At 43.5% G+C, this 13,111-nt stretch overlaps 1 pseudogene; it reads right to left on the bottom strand.

Annotated features, from left to right (window-relative positions):
• Positions 1–1,764: 1,764 nt before the first annotated feature.
• LOC139390195 (geranylgeranyl transferase type-1 subunit beta-like) lies at positions 1,765–8,545 on the bottom strand (annotated as a pseudogene).
• Positions 8,546–13,111: the final 4,566 nt, after the last annotated feature.

The raw sequence follows: 13,111 nt of genomic DNA, 5'->3' as shown, positions 1-13,111 counted from the left end.
ATTGAGAGGATTAAATTGGGCATAACTGCTGCGATGCCACTAGTTCCACGCAACGCGACGGCGTCACCAGATGGCTGCTTCAGGCGGATGGTTAAAAAAAACAACAACAAAAAACAACAACAAAAAACAAGCGGAGGTCTTTGAAAGCCCATGTCACGTCTTACAACCAATATCAGTGCACCATATAAAGCCACATAATGGACCCCACGCGGCACTGGCTTGTGTGATTGAGTCATTCAATTATTGAGTCATTATTTACCTACTGGTTTAAAAGGGCTTAAGAAATGCGTTACTCGTACAATTATGTAACTTTTAGGTAAATTCGTCCTTGGCTTCGAGATGGCGTGTCATGTCACATGCAAGGTCAGATGCTGTATACTTTTTATTTGTATCAGAGAAAATGACATTTTCCTTAGTCTTCATAAGGACTGCAGCCTTAATTAAGAGTGCATAGCTGAGACCAGGGCAATGTTGTACTACTGATAAAGTACTTCTGTTTTATACTCTGTCATCGTGCTGATTTTGTTGGCACACCTTCACTTTGCAGTAAAAATCAAGATAGGGGAGGGATGCTGGATTTCATGAGATGCTGATTAAAGTGGTGAGTGGATAAACTAACTGATGACTGGCAAACCAGCAAACTGCAGACCCCAAGGACAATCTCCTTGATTAGATCCAAGACTAAACAACCTCTGATGACAATTTACTGTTTCTTTAAACTGAAACATAAACAGGCTTCTTTCTAACTCGCACTCTGCACAAATGAAAAGGCAGGCATGTTTCACATAAATATGCACTTCCAAGACAGTTTTAGCACAAGTTTAGTTGATTTGACATGATACAGAGAATATGCTATTATTTATTTCACATAACATTGCATATCAAATCCACCTACCTCACTGAAATAGCAGTGATATGATTGAGCACTTGCATGATAAAGGTGACATTTACATAATATCTACACTCAATATTTCTATAATGTATAAACAAAATTATTTCAATGTAACTTTTTTCTGTATAGTTCATGTCAAGACAAACATTCATGTGTCTTTTGACCCAATAACACATCTGCAGCGACAGGCAAATCCATACTGTAAAGGCCCCTCAGGTTAGAGAGCCCAGTTTTTGCTGTGTGAAGAACATTTCAGAGAAAGGAATGAAGTTTGAGGGAGTGGTCTCATGACTTGTCAGCCTAGGAGTACAGAAAACTGCCATAGCCCCAAAATATTACTGGAGCCAGCTACACAGGTTAACAAAATACACAGATACTAAAAAACAACTTATCCTGGACAAACACAAGAGGCTTGATCGGTGTAGTGACCATGTTGGTTTCTGACAAAAACATTTTGACCAAAAAACAACAACACCCAATACAAGGCAAAAAGTCTTAAAGATCTTTTGAGAATGTAGCAGAGAACCTACAGTGTTTCTAGCAGCTAGAATTTCAGTCTTTTAAAGAGCATGTGTCTCAGAGGAACGGAAATAAATACAGTATCTACAAAGCATTTCATTGTAACACTGAATCTGTCTCGAAAGACACTAAGCAGAATTAGCGCTCGCCCGGCCTGAGCATCTACTCCGCCAGTTTGCGCTCAATTATTGATGGGCCCAATAAATGATTTATTCACCTTTCCCCCCTGTTTCAGTGAGACCCACTATCGTTTCTATTTCTAAGGTAACAGAACTGCTGCACATGGCTTAGGGAGTATGGTGGCAGTACTTGGAGGCTCGGGTGTGGTTGTGGGAGGCCTGCTGCTGTCAGCTTCAGGCGTCTCTCCACGTCTGGTGCAGATGCTGCAGATACTCGCTCACGTTCAGGGCGGTGTGAACTTGCTGCAGGTTGGCCTCCCCTATCAACGACAGGCCGCAGATCCCAAAGTAGGCGTGCAGCGGGTCTGGAACAGAGACGAGGACCAGAAGAGAGAGGAAGGTAGGTCAGCCAAGTGACATGCCCCAGCACCCACACTGAAAGGGCACTGTGGCTTCGGTCACATTCCACGTTCGATTGCATTGCTGACGTTGCTTTAAATCAACTAATGGTTGGACGCTATGTCATCAACTGCGCAGTCAGGCGTCCGATTGCTATAGCATAAGATGTGGTTAGCTGTATGTTTGTAAATAACAGGAAGGCCCGCACACTGTTTATGCTCCAAATTCACCGCTTTGACAATGCTTCGATCCCAAACGGATCTTCGTCAGTTTTAACACCTTTGTGAGATCTAGCAGGTGTCTGCAATGTAGTCAGACTGAAATGTGACTAGGGGACTTTTAAAAATCATATAGAAGACAAGGTTCACAGCTCCTTTAACAACCTCACATTTGCCCGACATGAATTAGTGGCTCCACCTGATGGCTGTACAGTTCCCCCAAAAATATAATGAAATAACTAAGATATGGTTTTAAGAGAGAGCAACTCTAAGGTGCTGCCAAAACAGGATTAAATTGCATGCATCAATAACTGTCACTATGGACCACTTGTTATGAATAAATGTCACGACTTCCACCGAAGTCGGTCCCTCTCCTTGTTCCGGTTGGGAAGTCGACGTCACCGGTCTTCTAGCCATCGCCGATCCACCTTTCACTTTCCATTTGTTTTGTCTTGTCTTCCCCCCCCCCCCCCCCAATTTGTTGTAGGCATGGACTGTGGTGGACCATTCTTGAAACACACAGAAAACTGTTGAGTATGAAAAACCCAGCTGCGTTACAGTTCTTGACACCTACTACCATACACTGTTCAGAGCCAGTTAAATCTTTTGTCTTGCCCATTCACCCTCTGAACGGCACACACACACACACACAGTTTCAAGGCTTAAAAATCCTTCCTGTCGCCTCTCCTTCATCGACACTGATTAAAGTGGATTTCACAAGTGACATCAATAAGGGATCATAGCTTTCACCCGGTCAGTCTGTCATGGAAAGAACAGTCGTTCATAATGTTTTGTACATTCAGTGCATGTCTTCCATGATGACATACATTCTTTTAACTGCAATATTTAACTGAAATATTACACAAAATAATTTTAAAACAACTATTACACTTCACTGCATGCACTCTAACAATACTTTTGTGTGATAGTTCTCTCATATTGTTCCTTCTTTATTCTCATTCCCCTCCATCTAAATGACCTGAGAACCAATTCAACCAAACAGTTCCATTAACGTGAGGCCTGTTCCTTCCCCTGTGTCCTCATAAATTAGACATCCCTGCCCCTGGCTGTTGGCTTACTGGGCGTTTTCCATTGACAAAGGCCAACACTCCCTCCCACCCCATCTACACCTGTACAGAGCCAGAGTAACTTTACCTGGATGACTGTCTGGTCATTTAGTGAAGCCGCCCACCAAATGGCCCTGAGTGGACAGGATGTAGTTCCAGGTTCATCTCAAAATTAGTATACCGAAAGACGTCTAGGAGCTGAAAATAGGAGAGGTTAGAATTAGGCCAGGAGGGAGGGAGGAAGGGGAGGGGAGGGGGTGAAATCACTGTGACACCTTAGAGCTAGAGCACACCAGCTTTGACTAAATAAAAAAAGTTTTAAGTGAGGAGGAGGGGTTGGTCTGAAACCGAAAAATAAAGAAATTCAAGAGCGCCGCAATGCCTACACCACCCATGCTCTACCAAGGTTTTCCAGCGCACAGCTTTGACCTACTACAGCTATGTTGGTCTATTGTACTTCAAACAATGTGTATGCAGGATGCTTAGGATTCAAACATTTTCAAACAGCCTATGAATGCAAATCCCGCCTTCATTCCGCTTTGATCAACCTTTTCTCGACACTGTGTGAATCCGGGCTGATAATAGGTCACTTTGTTTTGTGGAGGAGCTGCAATGCAGTTCCTTGAAAATTTGAAGTGGGCTCTCCGGACAGGGCTCGCCGGACAGCTCCGGCCCAAGTTGAGCACTGATCTTAAGGCAAAGTTTATCGTCAGAACATTCATAGGCGCATCGTTAATCTCTGAGCTGTTTCCCAAAACCATCGTCACTACAGTTACACTTGAAAACACTTGTCATTCACCGACTGCCTCAGACCCCTCGTAGAACGCTAACTGGGTCGTTAAATGCTTTTTGCGCTTTATACACAGAAGATCTCAGCGAAACATAGAATCAAGTTGCTGATCTGCATCTGTGACCGCCGATAAATTCAGAACAAAGTTGACTACAATACAAAGTTGCCAATGTCTTTGCCATCGTTATAAACAAGCAAAGGGTAAAAATATGCTTCAAATGAAAACCGAGATGACTGCATTAAAATGTAAATATAAATGTACATAGCCTAAGCATTAGAATAAGCCGCCTCAATATTTGTAGCCATAGGTGATAATGTCTCTCTAGGAGCTGATTTGTCGTCAGTACCTAATGTTAAGGTAAGATTTTAATGCCGTTCTTTCGATCCCATCAGTATCGACACATGCTCTAACGAAGCACTTATTTAAAGCTCTCCCTACGTGGTGTTTTGGGAAACACCACTCTGAATTCTTCAGCCGTTTTAGAAACGATGCATCGTTAAAAACCATCATAAGCTTATGTTTCATGGTCCAGCACTCTGTCAACCAGCTGCTGTTTGCATTTCTCCATGACAGGAACATGCCCAAAATACCATAGGGCATGCATCTCACAGATGAGACCAACAACCCTTTCCTTGAGTGTCTAATCTCTCCTCTAGCAACACACGCAGTAGTAACATGTTTTGGGGTCATTTAGCAGTCACTCTTCTACAGAGCAACTTACAGTAGTGAGGACATACATTTACATACATACATACTTTGCTACTGTCCCCCATGGGAATCGAACCCACAACCCTGGCTTAGCAAGTGCCATACTCTACCAACTGAGCTACACAGGAGCTACACACCACACTCAATGCCACTTGCCTGCTTCTCCACGAACCCTAAGGCTATTTTAAAAACCACCTAATAAATGAAAATAAGTGTCTGTTGCGAGGGGGCTGACAAAAGTATAAACAAACAAAAAATGTCAAAATGTGTCCTCTGAGGCAAACCCGCAATCTTCAGATGCACAGGTGGTAACTAACCATTACACTAACACATGGACCTAGAAAGACAATTTTACAATGGACAGTCTGGAAGCGTTCGTTCATATAACGCTATCAATATCCACTTGTGTATCTAGGGATCAATTCTCAAGACTCCTGTATATTCTCCGGTTCCATAATCTCCATTGCACAGTGACCGCTGTGCAGTTGGCTAAACATGAGTGGTCAGGCAGCAAAGGTTACCATCTCGATTACAAACCCCTTTAGTAAGAGCTCCTATACCGTAAGATCATGCCACCCAGTCCCATTAAATGCACAGTGTTATGAATTTCCCTGCCGAAGGCGCTGTAGGACTATTTTCCAGAGTGTGTGTTTGTTTATGTCTGGCTGGCGCCACCTAGTCTAGTTCTCCCCCTCACGTGAGAGTTATCGATCACTCCCAGCTTCAGCCAATCAGGCTGTCCCCACTCTGTTAACGCACTGATCACGCATTCTCTGACCTGTTCACAGGACGTGCTACCTTGTCCCTGACCTGCTCTTTCGCTGTCTTCATCTCCCTCCCTCTCATACCTGCTGTCTCGACCTCTGAATGTTTGGCTATGAAAAGCCAACTTACAACTTCCTCTCTAGGAACCAAGGTTTCTTCCTAGGTTTCTGCCTTTCTACAGAGTATTTTCTAGCTACTTTGCTACTACATTTGCATTGCTTGCTCTTTGGGGGGCTGGGCTTCGGTATAAGTGTAATGGGTTGAAGTACGGCCTGGGGAAGTATGGCCTGCTAAATGAAAGTCAATGCATACTACGAACATATTTGATTCATTTACTGGACCTTTCGCAAATAAAGCAGCATTAATGAACCATAAAGTGAGTGTACGCTGAAATATCCGCGGAGGTTCCAGCCCAGTTCCCGTTACCTAGAGTGTGGCGCCCACCCAGAAGGAGTAGCACGTGTCGATGGGCTTGTTGGGGCGGCCGTGGAAGCCGTTCTGCTGTCTCATGCACCAGCGGCATATCCTGTTCAGCTCACTCTTGCTGAACATCTCCTCTAATTTGCCCATCAGACACAGGGCGGCGACGGCACAGAATGTGGACCCACCTGACAGACAGACAGACAGACAGACAGACAGACAGACAGACAGACAGACTGCTTAATGACAGGGGTTATCAGCCACCGGCACAGCACCACTATCAATCACCAGTTTTCCTTTTCAACTGTCCCAACATTAGCATCAGAGCTTTTGGATCACTTCCCAACTGCAGAGGTGTACTTGTGGGGGAAGATGAGGAGGTGGCGTATAAATCTGCCACGGCAGCAGCTCTGTGTGGAGGCCGCTAACAATGAGGGAGAACCTTGCACTCGGCAGATAGTTAGGTGTATGTACCTACCTATTTGAGATAATATTAATAATCAAGCCCCCCCCCCCCCCCCAAGGGTTAAATAAAGGTTATAATTTCCACATTTTTATCTTAACTTGAATATAAATGCTTTGTGTAACGTCCCATGGTTTCATTACACAAATCTCTCTATGCAGTAGTTTAGCTAACCCCGGGGGATTCCCTGGAATAATAAGGGCTTAATTGGAAGGAATTAAGAGGATATTTGTTCTAGTAAGGTTTTGGGCTAATGGCTAATCCCGCTCTAGACCCATAATATCAATCAATCCCGGGTGCTGCCTGCCATACTCGCCATGCGATTCCAATCCAGCCTCCTGGCCAATGCCATTGTCATATGACTGAGGAAGCAAAAACAACATTCAGATTATTAGGCAAACATAGGACCATGTGAGGGATAGATACCCATCACTGAAACCGTATAATAACTTGAAGATGGGGTGACATATGTGATCTATGAGGAAAGGCGAGATCGGAACACAAGCTGCTCAATCAATGCCCACGTGGAGCAATCCACGGCCACGTGTCCGCAGTGCTGCTTGCTAACTATACTAAACCACACTTCATACACACGCTTGATGAGGCAGACCAAAATTGGCGACAATAACAATGAGAAGTAACAATGTTGAAAGTAGTAATGTTTACTGTAGTGCCCCGCCCCAGGGGGTTCAAAGCCCACCAAATTTGGCAGCAAGAGGATTAGAGGCCTTCCCTCCCGTCTGGATCATATCCTCGATTTATAGGCGTCTGAGAAAATCCCCAGAGCTTAGGACCAGCGCTGCATGGGCTTCTTGACTGCCTCCGTGTCTCCATGTCACACCAGCCAACTGCATGGCCCCAAAACACACACACAGCTCAATGTAATCCATTACAGCCATCCAGACAGGAATACCGCTGCCTGTCCTCCAGACTGTACTATATATATGTTTTTGTTAGATTACAGAGATGGGAAAGCAGGGGATATCACAGAGGAAACAATCACTATTATGAGGCCCAGCAGGACACAATGGTGCCTGGTCTCTTCACCTCCATCTCACCATCCCCTTGTGACTTGGAGGAGAGGATAAAGTGAGAATGTAATAAAACTCAGGACTTGTGTAAACCGTTTCTCTCTGAAGGCCCTTGTAGAAAAGACTGAGGAGGCTCAGTGCAACAGGCTGCTTAATGAAAGAGACAAAGTAAAACAACAAATTTACCATACTTCTCTTGATGTAGTCGATGGCCTTCTTGATGTCCATGCCCGACCAGTCATCGAGCATGTAGCAGATGCATGCTGCGCAGTACACAAACCTCAAGTCATTTTCCCTTCCAGTCTTTTCTACAAGGGTTCAGCCCTCAACCACTACTTGCTAGAGTGTAAAACTGGGGTTTAAACCAACATTGGTTTAACCCAGTGTTTATTTCTGTTGTAGTCAACACGTCATAGAGATAGACCTATATCAAGCATCTGTGTCAGTGGTGGCCTTCTTTTGAAGGTGCATTGGATTTTTTATTTATTTTACCTTTATTTAATTAGGCAAGTCAGTTAAGAAAAAAATATTATTTTCAATGACGGCCTAGGAACAGTGGGTTAACTGCCTGTTCAGGGACAGAACGACAGATTTGTACCTTGTCAGCTTGCCATGGCATAGAAACTTAAAGCAGACATTAAAGGCCTTTTTTGTACGTGTAAGGACGAGGTTTGCTGTGTCAAAGGGTTTTACTGGTTAAATCAGGACGCAGTGATCTCTGACAGTGGTCTCAACGCTGACATTGTTAAACAGGTTTCCCTTCACATAAAGCACAAAAAAACTATAAAGTACCAAACACTAACATTAGAAGAAAATAATACTTTATTGTCCATCAACCTAAAGACAACGGAAACATGTCTTTATGCTCACAACCCGACTCCCCCGAGGGATTGGAAGCAAATGGGTCAGCCGCAGTGCAGCGGCCCAGTAACAAGTGTAGATGGTTTAGTGCTTTGCTCAAGGCACTACCATAGAACGTAACAGTAACTGATTGTAAGTACAGCTGGTAAATGAACTGCAGTGGAGAGTGACTAGGTGTTCACCTCCCGTCCTCTAGCTGCAGGGCTTTCAGGCTCATTAGACAGGCCTCCTTATTGACACGACTCAGGTCGTCGCCCAGTATGACCAGGCAGGCCAGGCCAGTGTACGACATGGCCACTGTCATACAGGTGGGATACTCCTAGGTCCTGAGGAGGCAATCCAATGCATTCTGAATAGGACTGCAATATGACGTCTGACTCCATGACTATTTTTTTTTTTAAATCCCCAACTGATTCAGCTGGCTTATAGACACTTATAAGCAGGCAGTTAATAATTATGTTTAACAAGGATGTGTATCCAATGTGTCGAGGTATGAAATTAGGTCAATAGCTTTAAAGTGTTGTATGGAAGTCCGATGTGTGATGGCCCGCGAAACCCACAACGTCCTAAATTGGATTCTAGGCTGGTATGTGAAATGTACGTAATGGCCACAGCCATAAAGGGATATGTAGAAGGAAATTAAAAACTTTACATTCACATTTAATGCTTACATACACTATATATACAAAAGTATGTGGACACCACTTCAAATTAGTGGATTTGGCTATTGCTGACAGATGTATAAAACTCGAGCACAGCCATGCAATCTCCATAGACAAACAATGGCAGTAGAATGGCCTTACTGAAGAGCTCTGTGACTTTGAAAGTGGTTTGGGCTGGGCCCATTAGTTCCAGTGAAGGAAAATCTTTATGCTACAGCATACAATGAAATTCTAGACTATTCTGAGCTTCCAACTTTGTGGCAAAAGTTTGGGGAAGGCCCTTTCCTGTTTCAGCATGACATAAAAAATGATTTATCAAGAACATGTGTGGAAGAACTTGACTGGCCTGCACAGAGCACTGATCTCAACTCCATCAAAAACCTTTGGGATGAATTGGAACACCGACTGTCATTCAGGCCTAATAGCCCAACCTCACTAATGCTCGTGACTGAATGGAAGCAAGTCCCCGCAGCAATGTTCCAACATCTAGTGGAAAGTCTGTTAACGCAGCAAGGGGGGGCCAATTCCATATTAATGCCGATGATTTTGGAATGAGATGTTCGACATCCACATACTTTTGGTCATGTAGTGTAGTTCTCTGTGTACAGTCCTCAGTTCAGGGCTCGTATTCATAAAACATCTCAGTTGGCGTGCTGATCTAGGATCAGATCCCTACTCTTATTGATTATGATTTAAAGTGACAAAACTGATCATAGATCAGTACTACTTTGAGACTATAATATAATAAGAGTGTAGCCCAGGGATAGGCCACCCTGTCCCTGGAGTGCCGCAGGTACTGCAGGATTTTGTTCCAAATAGGCACCACACCAGACCAACTGATCAGTTCAGTGATTGCCTAAATTCTAATCACCGGAGGCCTCATTTATAAATATTGAGTAGAAATTATTTTAAAATACTACTTCCAAACGGAATTTAGAATGGTCGTATGCATAGTAATAGTCTGATTTATCAAACAATCCTACCAACGTCATACACACACCGGTAGGAATGAACTGTAACTCAGTAAAATGAACTGGAACTCCAGTAAAATCAAATTAAATTGTTACATTTATACTTTTGTTCAGTAACACATTTATAAAAATGCTGTACCATGAAATAAAAATTGCAAGGCTTAAATATAGGTGCTGGTTTCAGAGATTGATAGCCAGCAGCATACCACCCTGCATCCCACTGCTGGCTTGCTTCTGAAGCTAAGCAGGGTTGGTCCCTGGATGGGAGGCTAGATGCTGCTGGAAGTGGTGTTGGTGGGCCAGTAGGAGGCACGCTTTCCTCAAGTCTAAAAAAAAATACCCCTGTGTAGGGTGCTGTTGTCCCGATCGGATGTTAAATGTGTGTCCTAACTCTCTGTGGTCACTACAGATCACATGGCACTTATTGTAGGGGTGTTAACCCTGGTGTCCTGTCTAAATTCCCAAGCTGTCACTCATACCATAATCCACAGTTTATAATTGACTCATTCATCCCCCTCTCCCCAGGTTGTTGCTGTAAATGAAAATGTGTTCTCAGTCAACAGACTTGGTAAAAAGTTAAGAGGTGTGACCAGTAAAAACAAGAACATAGCTACAAAAGAGAGGACAATTAAGTATACTTGAAATGAGTAGGAAACACTGGTCAAAAATACATATATCCTCAACAGTTCCCTCATGTATGTGTATAGGCCATCATTGCTGCTCTACTGAATGAGTTGTGCGTGCCAGCAAAATCAACACTTGGTTATATGAGGTTGTTCTCTCTTTTCCAAGTTTACAAATTAAACTCTGGGCAGTGAGAGAATAAGCTCATGGAAGCAATTGAACATGTTTAAGTATTGACTATTTTAAACCCAAGAACATGTTTTAGAACCGTAATCTCAGTAGGAAATATACAAACATGATTGCCATTGCTAGCTAGATAGCTATCTAAATCGATTGCCTAGCAACAAACATTTTAGGATGATTTGAGAAGATGGATATTTGAGGACATAAAATCTTAAGATATTGTTGAGGAATTGCACTCATTAACTTTTTTTCTTTTCTTAATAAGCAGCTTAAGTTTTTGCGTAAGAAGTGTTTTGTGAATCTGGGCCCAGGGTTGCCTACCCCTGGTCTAGCCTATATAAACACAAGCCAAGACATTATCCATTGCTGTCAGGCAACTCAACAGGTTGCAATGCTGCCATCTAGTGGTTAGCTTTGTCAGAATGGGAGTGTCCCTGACTACTTAAACAGAACTGAAAATCAGCAGCTGAAACCATTTATTTTTGACTAGGCAAGTCAGTTAAGAACAAATTCTTATTTACAATGACGGCCTACACTGGACGAAACTATTGTATAATAATAAAAACGTCTAGACGTAGACGTGTAAAAGACAGAAAGGGAAAGGGGTAAGAACAGAGAAGACAGCATATGATTAATGAATCACTGTGCTACCCTAATATTCTCCCAGTTCATCACAATTACACAATAGTGTCTCCAGTGGTGTCTCCTAACCAGCCTTGGGCTCCCATCCGAAAGATGGCACCCTGGGGCATTGGGATATTCTTTAGACCAGAGGAAAGTGTGCCTCCTACTGGCCCTCGAACACCATTTCCAGCAGCATCTGGTCTCCCATCCAGGAACTGACCAGGACCCAACGCTGTTTAGCTTCAGAAGCAAGCCAGCAGTGATGACAGGACTGGGGGTTGGCATCCTCTTTCACATCAAAACATAACTGCAGATGAGACAGACAGCTTGCATGTTTAAGCCTTGTGTTTTTTAAATGTATTCTTACTGGCAGTCATCATAATCATCTGGAGGTGAATTGCAAAACATACCTTGGATCATTAATTCTGGGACTACTACATCTCTATTTCAATGTAAAGCATCTCTTTAATAATAGTTCCTGTTGACCCGACCAAGTGACCTCAACTCTGATCATGCTGTGCCTTCTGTGTAGCCAATTCAGATGCGGGAAGGGTTCACAGACACAGCTGATATCACTTAGAGGATTTAGGGAGAAGGGGGAGAGAGGGATGAAGTGAAGGGGAAAGACTTATTGAGAAAATAAGGTAGTTAAAGAGACAGCGTTCAACAGGAATCTGTGTGTGAGGCCTCACCAGGTGTCCACACTAAGTGGCTGCAGAGTACTTTATGCTGAAAAACATGCACATGTAACCGATGTGAAATGGCTAGCTAGTTAGCGGTGGTGCGCGCTAATAGCGTTTCAATCGGTGACATCACTTGCTCTGAGACCTTGAAGTAGTGGTTCCCTTTGCTCTACAAGGGCCGCGGCTTTTGTGAAGCGATGGGTAACGATGCTTCGAGGGTGACTGTTGATGTGTGCAGAGGGTCCCTGGTTTGAGCCCAGGTTGGGGGCGAGGAGAGGGATGGGAAGCTATACTGTTACACACAGACACACGAGGACAAACAATATTGCGTAGTTATAGAAATAAGGAAGTGTCTTACTATTCTCCATGGTTGGCTCTCTTACCTATTATTTGAAGGTGGAAGGAGCCAGGTATACACCTGAGCCTGCTTACTGCACAACACAATCCATCAATCAGATTGATACATGAGTGTGTAGGTGTGGGTTATAGGGTGTCTAATTGTTCTAATTTTTTTCAATATGGGTGACTTAAAATAGCCTTTTTTTTTGTTTTGGCATTACACCCTTACCTAAACAGCATCCACACCTGAGAAGTAGAAATCAAAGGGAGAGAAACTGGGAATGTAATAACTGCAGTTGACATCGCTAAGTAAATGGAAGAATACTCTTATTGTAATGTGGATGGCTCTTAAAAGAGCCTTTGGTTGTGCATAGTGTAGTCTATAGTGTTGCCAAGGAACAGCACCCTCTTCGAAGAAGTAGGAGGTGAAGATCTCCCGCACACGGATTGCCTCTTGCTGCGTTGTTGGACCCCATCCTTGAAACATCCTGCAGAGCAGTAGACATCTCCTCTGGCACACAGCGGCGAGCTGCAGATCCCCTCCTGGTCCACGTGTCCATTCTCATGAAGTTATGCAGGACAGCACAGTTAGCCTTCACACACCTGAATTCCTCCAGGAGGCAGTCCCAGGTGGCCCTATTCACCCAACCTTGCAGTGCCCTACATCTTAACTGTAGGCAATCGTTACAAGGTATCGTAGAATTATGGAAGAATACATCATGATTAGACTTTTACATCAGCAGGTAAAGTGTGGATTACTAAAGTATAATAT

The sequence above is a fragment of the Oncorhynchus clarkii genome, chromosome 30 (genome assembly GCF_045791955.1).
Source record: "Oncorhynchus clarkii lewisi isolate Uvic-CL-2024 chromosome 30, UVic_Ocla_1.0, whole genome shotgun sequence".
Lineage (NCBI taxonomy): Eukaryota > Metazoa > Chordata > Actinopteri > Salmoniformes > Salmonidae > Oncorhynchus > Oncorhynchus clarkii.
The sequence above is the reverse complement of the archived record's forward strand: the minus strand, read 5'-3'. Positions and strand labels throughout refer to the sequence as shown.